Here is an 8,368-nt window from a genome sequence, read left to right as displayed (position 1 = left end):
TATCCATTTACATTTCATAAAGAAGAATACTCAGATAGTTTTCCTTGTTTGTTGCTAAGGCACTATCACACCTTAGAGTGGGATAGGGGCATTCCGAATGGATACTTTTCCCAACAACAGCCTGCGCCATTCCTTGAATCTGCACAACGAGTTCATCATGTTACCGGCAGAGATATTCCATATTGATCTTTTGTTTCCTCAATACCTATAGCGCACGGCCTTCTTTGGCGTGGAGCTTGGCTATGACCCTATCCTATAACTGGTACATGGTTTCTCGTGGAAGGGCATCCAATTTAAACTCAACCCCTTAATCCTGCCTACGCAGCTCAGTCAACTTCGTTTGCTGCCACTAACGCACCCTTGGGGAACACGAAAGTGTTGGTCATGCAGGCACGGAGCATCTGTTCTACGTCTGATGTACCTACTATGACATATGGGGCCATCGTTCCTATTTGAGGGAGTTTCACCTGTTGTCCCTGTAACTACATTCATAGCACCACCAACACAGTGTTCTGCTCCACCATCACCTCTTGGAGCGTGTCCTTAGTAACATTGTGAACTATTTCACCAATGTCAAAAAGATCACCTTCTGTAAGCGTGATTGGGTCAATGGACGTCTTGGATGCCTTGGTCTTCTTTTTGGCGATTGGTTTCTTAGGGATGTGCAGCCATTTCAACTGTTGCGACCTCAGGTAGGTCCTGGCCGATAGGTGGGAACTGGCTATCTACCGGTAGTTCGCCTGCTACCATCAAGATGGATAAGAGAAACCACGCGTATTGGAAGGTCTTACCCTGCTCTTGATCCTCCTTGAAGTTCATCAAAAATTCCTCACATAGAAACTCAGCCCAGTTGAACTGGACCCCCTCCGCACATTGCTCAGCTAGTGCAACCACAGGTGTTGGTACTTCATTGGCATGACACTTCCATATTAATTTGCCGGCCAGGTGCTGGGTGGCTATGCGCACACCTTTGTCCTTGATACTTGCAATTGCATAGTCGCACTTCTTGTTTTCCAGCTTGTATTTGGTTTTCATGGCTTCCATGAGAACCAAATCGCTATTTTTACTAGCTATTTCCCTAGGGTCCCTTCCCTTACCAGGAAGTCGAGAAATCCTGTGAATAAGTTTTGTCGTGATGGGAATAGGCTCCTCCAGCCATAGATACCCATCATGCACCAGGCACAGTAGCTGCTTGATGATGAAAATGGTGATGGGCGCATGGTGAAAGTGGGGTATCCATCATAGATGAAGTAACCCGGCCTTCTCCACACTGTGCAACCATTTTTCGTGGCTCCAATGTGATCACTGGCCCCTCCAACTTCTGTTTCATCAAGCTTTCCATAGCTAGGTGTGGGAACTTCTCACTGTGTATGAGGTCCCAATCTTCGAACTTCAGGGTAGGCACCCAGCCGAGGGGTAGACCTTCAAAAGTAATGCCATCGGGGAGGAGCGGCATCTGGAGCGCGCTCTTTGTGACCTCCAGGTCTTTGGCCACCCTAACTTTCCCTTTCTATGGAGGGACCTACGTGGGTAACTTTGTTATAGAAGGCATTGGTGGGACATCCTCCTCCACATCATCTTGCGCCTCTATTTGATCAATTAGAGCCTATAAGTCTTCCTCCTCTTCATTTGATTCAATGGTGATGGCTTTTCCTTTTCCTTCCATTGACAATTTGATGAATGTCGGTTTCTTGGGGATACATGGACTAGTCCCATAGTCTACTTGTCTTTCTTCGGTCGCAGCATCCATGGCAATTTTGGAACTTCTGGCACAACCACCACATCTTCGGGCTCCTCATTGACCATATGGGGCTCCGCGGCCTCACTAGCGGTATCTTCAGTGAATCGCACTCCTGGTCTGGTAGCAGTCATTGTGTTTACACAAGATATGTTTTGTCTCATTCTCAGAGGTGGTAAGAGTGCTCAGCACTCAATGCTCTGTAATTGCTCAACTCTTAAACAACCAATTTTTGTCTCGTGGCTAGCCCTCGGGGTTTTATAGCATCTTTTCAATTTGAATTCAATCATTCCCCCCACTTCTGAGCCATTAATGCCTTCTTGGTGGCAGATCATCCCAAATCTAGTTCTTAATTCATGTCTTAATTACCCACCTCCCACTCCTATTTGACTTAAATTGGACACCTTTTCATGAACAGTGACACCAACAGTCACTTTCTAGCCTACTCGTGCAACAGCGTAGCCCCCTCTGTGCAGGCACGACCCTTGAGACATGTCAATCCTGCGCGCAGCCTCCTTATCGTGCAGCTCCCCCATAGACTCTTTTATAGTCTCGTGCTCTCTTTCAACTGCTTGGAGTGCTGAGACTGTGCTCCCTATGGCTAGTCAGGTGGTCGCACCACCTGTGCAAGACTTCAATTCACCTTCCAGCCTAGTCCGTGGGCACTCCTCAATTACCCTTGCGACAGTCAGCGCTGCGCATTCTTCCTTATGTAGTGCGCTCCCCCAGTTACTTTGTTTGGTAAGGTGCGGTTGTAGCCATGGTAGCAGAGTCACAAATTCTTGGCGACAATCTTCCAATGTAGTAGTATGGTTGTTCGTATCTTGTCTTGTCATTCTTAGTTTATTGATTTGACATGCTTGTGCGATTTTTTTTTCCAGTGTTTTGATCTCCACGTCCATTAAGATGCTTTTCTTCCTTAGTCGTACCCGATCTTCTTCAAGTTCGTGAAGCTTAAGGTTCCCTCGCCGAATGGCTTCCTGAATCTGTATATGTTTCCCCTCACATAGCTACATAATTCCTTTGTCTTGGTCCTCACGTACTATCCCAACTGTGGGAGCTATTACGTGAGGATTCCTTTCCTCCAAAATTATGGTCTCGACTCTGCTCCTCAGCTTTGGAAACATCTTCGCACTCAGGTTTTTGCACATGGCCTTATAGGCCCATCGAATCGCTGGCACGCGCAAGTCCCATTCTGTTCATCTCGCCTGGTGAACCCTGTTCAGGACTCCGCATACCTTATTGAAAGATTCCACGTGGAACGTTTGTGGTGTGCATTGCCTTTCCTGCTACTGTGTCCTGTTTTGATTTTTGATCCTGAGTTTGGGGTGTGCTTGTGTGGGCTGCATAGCACATGTCTGTACCCATCAAGATAGGTGGGCGTGCAAGTTGCTCTGTCCTTGCTGATCGACTCTTGTTTGAAGCTAGGGGATTCCAAACCATAGGCACATCATCCTTCTACATTCGCGCTAGTCCTCAAAGTTTCCTTGATGTGTACCCCATCATCATGCAGGTGTTGCGCACAGTGCCCACTTCAATGCATCGAATCGCTACTGTTCCAGTACTTCGCTTTAAAATTTGCTGAGGAATTCATCCACCACTGTCACGCAACACAGTGATCTAACCATCCTGTTACAATTCAGTGTTGTCACTTCATGCAACCAATTCTTCCATCGCTCTACTTCTTCATCTGAATCTGAAGTGCAAGAGCTTTCACTCTCCCACGAGATCCTCCCATCTACAGTTGGATTTACCCAATCTTGGTCTCGTGCAATTATCTTGTAAATACAATCAATATCATCGTCACGCACTGGTTCAATGTAGCATGCTCCTTCGGCTGGGTCCAGTGGGACTACTACGCATAGTGACTTTTTCTTGAAGATCATTTTGCGCTTCTTTAGGTTGATGACTCCAATCATATCGGTGGCCAAATCTATTCCTAACAATGTGGGATAGGGATTGCTGTCATCAACAATCTCTATTACTTCAAAATCCTCTTGTGCGCTCACGCCTTCAATATCAACTTTTACCCCTTGCAACCTTCCCATGGGAAAAATATTTTGTTGGTTCGCCATTCGTAATTGAATAGGGGACCATTGTAATGTAGGCCTACCCATGCGTTCCCATGTTTTCTTCAGTAATGCATTCACGTCTAAACCTAGATCTAGAATTACCTGATCCATTTCATACTCACCAACCTGTGCAGTCAACCTCATTTTCCTTCCAATGCGCAATGTATGCTTCCCCAATTTCTAGACTATGTACAGTTCTCCTGACCCTGTGCACCTGGTGATCAGTTCCTATAGTCCTTTAACTGTGTTTCTGTCATGTAGTAGTTTCATGCATGTCTCCATAAAGGTAGTTAGCATTAAAGGATCCATTCCTAGCTCTAGTTGATCCTTACTACCTAAAGTGGAGGCCTTCGTGAAGCTTTTCTTAGCTTCAATGAATGTCTTCTTTGCGTGTTTTAAGTTAAACTCGAGTTCCTTTACAGTAGCCTTGCTAACCCACGTACTTTCCTCTGGCTGCTTCCCTGTATCCTCTCCCATGGTCATACCACTTTTGAGCATCATGTTTACATTCGGGTCCTCTTCACGCAGCTCAGACCTCACCATTTGTATATTCTGAGTCGAGGGAGGCTGGAATACCCATTTTTCACACATCCTTGTGATTAACATAGTACAGTCTATTGTTTCATGATCAAAATGAGCACAATACGACTAGGATATCCTCGTCGAGTTGGTACAATCATGGGCATAGTGCCCTAGTCCTCCGCAATTGTAACAAATTAATTGTCTGCAGCCCCTTCCTGGTCCCATTCCACCTCATCCTCGACCTTGCCCCTGAAATCCAATGCGCGCCATCCCCACATCTGGGTCGAGGGCTCATGTTTCCGTCTGCATCCTATAGGCAAGGGTCCAATCCATCATTAGCTTGTAACTGCAGCAAGTTCACTCATCATGCCCTACCGACCTATAGAAATTACAAAAAAATTGTTGGGGTGTCTATGTATACTTCTTCAACAAATGACAATTATCCGTCATGTGTTTCCCTCCTATCTGACAAATCTCACACCATAAAATGGGTATCGCGCTCAACCCTACCTGTGCCTCTCGTCTCAATGGCGTTGGCCCTCCTCCTGCCAAGTAGTTCGCAAACACTAGATAGTGATCCTTGTCATGGCCCTGGCCTTTGCATTTTATGCACCATACTTCCTCACACGCCTCTGGCCGTGGTGCCCTATCCTGCTTCAAGCTTTGCATTTCCAAACACAAATTTTGTAGCTACCTATGGATTTGTTGAACTCCCAACCTAGGGTCTTGTATCGGGTTCTCATGTAATCTCATCGCCATTTCCAATGCTTTAGCCTGGGTGGAAATTTTCTATTGTGACAATGCCATCTTCAAGTGCGATGTCAGAGATGCTACAAACCATGCACAATTTTTTCCATCTATCAACATCATATTGGCTTCACGGATCGTACTCTTCAGCCATTGATCCAGATCCCAGGGAGTCTTGCCCAAGAGCATTGCAATTTCTTTAGCCCGATGATTGATTATGTTTCTGACTTTGGCCTGCTAAATTCCCTATTTAGGAGGTTCTGGATCTCTGCAATACCTACATTTGGGTGGTCATTAGAGTGCTTGATAACCATGTTAATGCACAATCCTACAGCGCACTCACCAATGTAGCCTTCTTCCATGACACCTTGTGTTCCCATACTGCTCTTACCACGAACCAGAATTGGTCCGGATCTTCATTCCCTACCCCTCTAAATACTGGTAGTCTGATCATGCTCACCATACTGCACTGTGGAGGTGGTGGAGGTGGAGTGGGTGGAGATGGAGGTGACGGAGGTGAAGTGGGTGGCAATGTGGGTGGAGGTGATAACCGCGAAATGCGTTGCCTTATCAAACTGACCGCACTTCTCGGAGAGACCTTAGTGAACTCTTCCTCACTCTCTCGCGAGGGTGAAATTAAGGGACTATTTTCTAATTCTTTGCTACTTTTGTAGATATTTCCACTCTGCGTAGTCCCAAACATTAATGTATCTACATGACCCTTTTTCCACACAATAGCATCTTAATCCAAGTATTCAAAGATTTAATATACTTACCTCATGGTCCGTTGAGAAAGTGTCATTCTGCCTCGTTGTAGCTCAAAGTCGTGTCTATCTCAAACTCAGTGATAAATCCCCCTACTATCCAGTTGAGCCATTGGTCCACAGCTCATGCGATCTTATCTTCTAATGCTTCTTGTCTGTGCACTAATTCCAGATTCCGCATTATTGGTTAGTCGAGCCTACACCTTCCTTCGCTATTGGCTCACTTTACGATCCACTCATACAACTCAGAAGGAAAGGATGCAAAGAAAATCTCATGGATTTCCATATACATGTAGCATTCCAACCACTTTTCCTTAGATACTTGCGGAGTTCTCTTTTCCTGTGTCACGAACTCATGAATCTTCTTGTCCAACCACTCTTCAATTTCCTTCTTTTTTGGGTTCCAGTGGCATGACATCAAACATCCCTCATGCAGATCTCGGTGTTGGAAATGGAACCATTTGTTGGCTTAGTGGGGCTTGACCTAGGTTCAGAAGTGATTTAGCTAAGAAAATCTCGGTACTACTGGCCCTTTCGGCAATAGTCTATGGAGCACAGACTCAGGTCTCACCCGAAGTAGTATGGGAGGGTGCTAGAACCAGCTTTTTGCACACTGGGGATGTCTGATATGAGGTGATTGGTACGCGGTCCAACCTTCACACTTACTACGCTACGCGCACCAACGGGCACCCCGCGCCTTGTGATATTGTCTTCGTGCAGTTCTAGCCGTTGCGCAACCCATGTTATTTACCCAAGTGTTCCTTAATTATGCCTTTTTGGCTGATTACTTAGATTATTTTCATATGTAAGCATTCATACAAGTATTTATCAATTGCGCGCAGTAAATAAACAGAGTAAAAGTAATGTATAACATCAAAATACAGATTCAAGAACAGATGCACAGAGTAAAATTCTCTTTATTAACTTTCAATCCCAAGTACAGACCTGACTTTGCCTTGCACACTCAGCTATAGGGGTCTGTGCACTCAGTTGCAGACTCTACTAGGCCTCTACGTACTTAGCTGCAGAGCCTCTTCCTACTACTATGACGTAGCACACTTCAGATTCAACTTTAACCTCGAACCATGCCTTCACTATTCACTTAGAGCCTCGCTCTATTTATACAATATATGGTCCGCAGACCATGGGTAGGCCGACAAAAATTTAAATTAAATTTCAATATTTTAGGGTGGACAACCCTATGACTCATCCTAGACTTTGTTCTCCACACCTGTAATTCATGGAGTCTTACAATATAATTGACCAAAACTTGGGTTTTGAGCCCCAAAAACATGCTACAGGGGATCCCATGCCCAACAACTTCATGTTGGCTCGCTTTGCGTTCTCCAACCCTATCCCCACCATTGAATTCCCTTAAAGCTTTCAACGGCCACACTTTCATCCCAAAAGGTTACCTTGCTGACTACCCCATCACTCTAAGTGGGAAAACAGTAACGGTGGATATCGAAGTCATGGATCATAAACTCGACTATAATCTACTTTTGGATTTCAATTGGACTTATGCCATGAATTCCATTATGTCTTTGGTCTTCCGTATCATCCTATTTCCCTTAGATGGAAAGATAGTCACAATAGACCAGCTGTCCTTTTGCACCCCAGATTACTCCCCGTTACCTAGCAGTTGTGTACCCTTAGTGGGTGTCTACCTAACTCTTACATCAGTATCAGTATCGGTCTACTGAAGGGCTCTTCCCTAATGGGTTGTTTCCCTGTTTTGCTGCCCGTGGTTCCACAGACAATCTCTATGGTTTCATCTATTCCTCACGAACCGACCGATCCTTGGATCCTCCTGACCCCTTCAGACATTCACACTTACGAAGAACAAATGTCGTTGTCACTAGCTGAATTGGCCTACCAAGACATTCAATCTGCATCTGAATCTCTGGTTACTTTGGTTATGGCCAATGGTCCCACTGCCCCTCCCATAACAGCTCCTTCTTTTTGTCCCCTCAATCAAGTCCTACCTATGGAAAAAGCTATTAGAGAGATCACGAGTTTAGAAGAGTGACCTTGGGAGGCCTCGGACCATCGTGTATCTTATTCAGACATGATGCCTATTCAAATCCTATCACCTGACACACCTGAAATCGTTTCCTCACCATATATGACTATCCAAACTTTGGACTCTGAGGGAAATATGGGTAATCTTTCAAAGACATTGCCAATAGATATTTCAATCAAGACATGCATCATGGAAAACATACAGATTGAAGCCAATCGCAATCCTGAGGAAATTGCGAGCTTCACCTACCCTTTTAAGGACTTCCACGATGTTTTCCCTTGGTCTTATGAGGAAATTCATGGCATATACCCTTCTATTGTCAAGCATGAGATCAAGAAAGATCGAGCATTCTTTTTATGGCATTTTTCTTTCTCGTTAATCCAAAAAATCCTTGAGTCTCCTTGTTCGAGCTCATTAAACTACCACGAAGAAGATTGAGCATTCTTTTTATGGTATTTTTCTTGCTTGTTAATCTCGAAAACCTCGAGTCTCCTTCTTTGGG

The sequence above is a fragment of the Pinus tabuliformis genome, chromosome J (genome assembly GCF_031772625.1).
Source record: "Pinus tabuliformis cultivar Carrire ecotype Pingquan chromosome J, CPIR1, whole genome shotgun sequence".
In the NCBI taxonomy this organism is placed as follows: Eukaryota; Viridiplantae; Streptophyta; class Pinopsida; order Pinales; family Pinaceae; genus Pinus; species Pinus tabuliformis.
The sequence above is the reverse complement of the archived record's forward strand: the minus strand, read 5'-3'. Positions refer to the sequence as shown.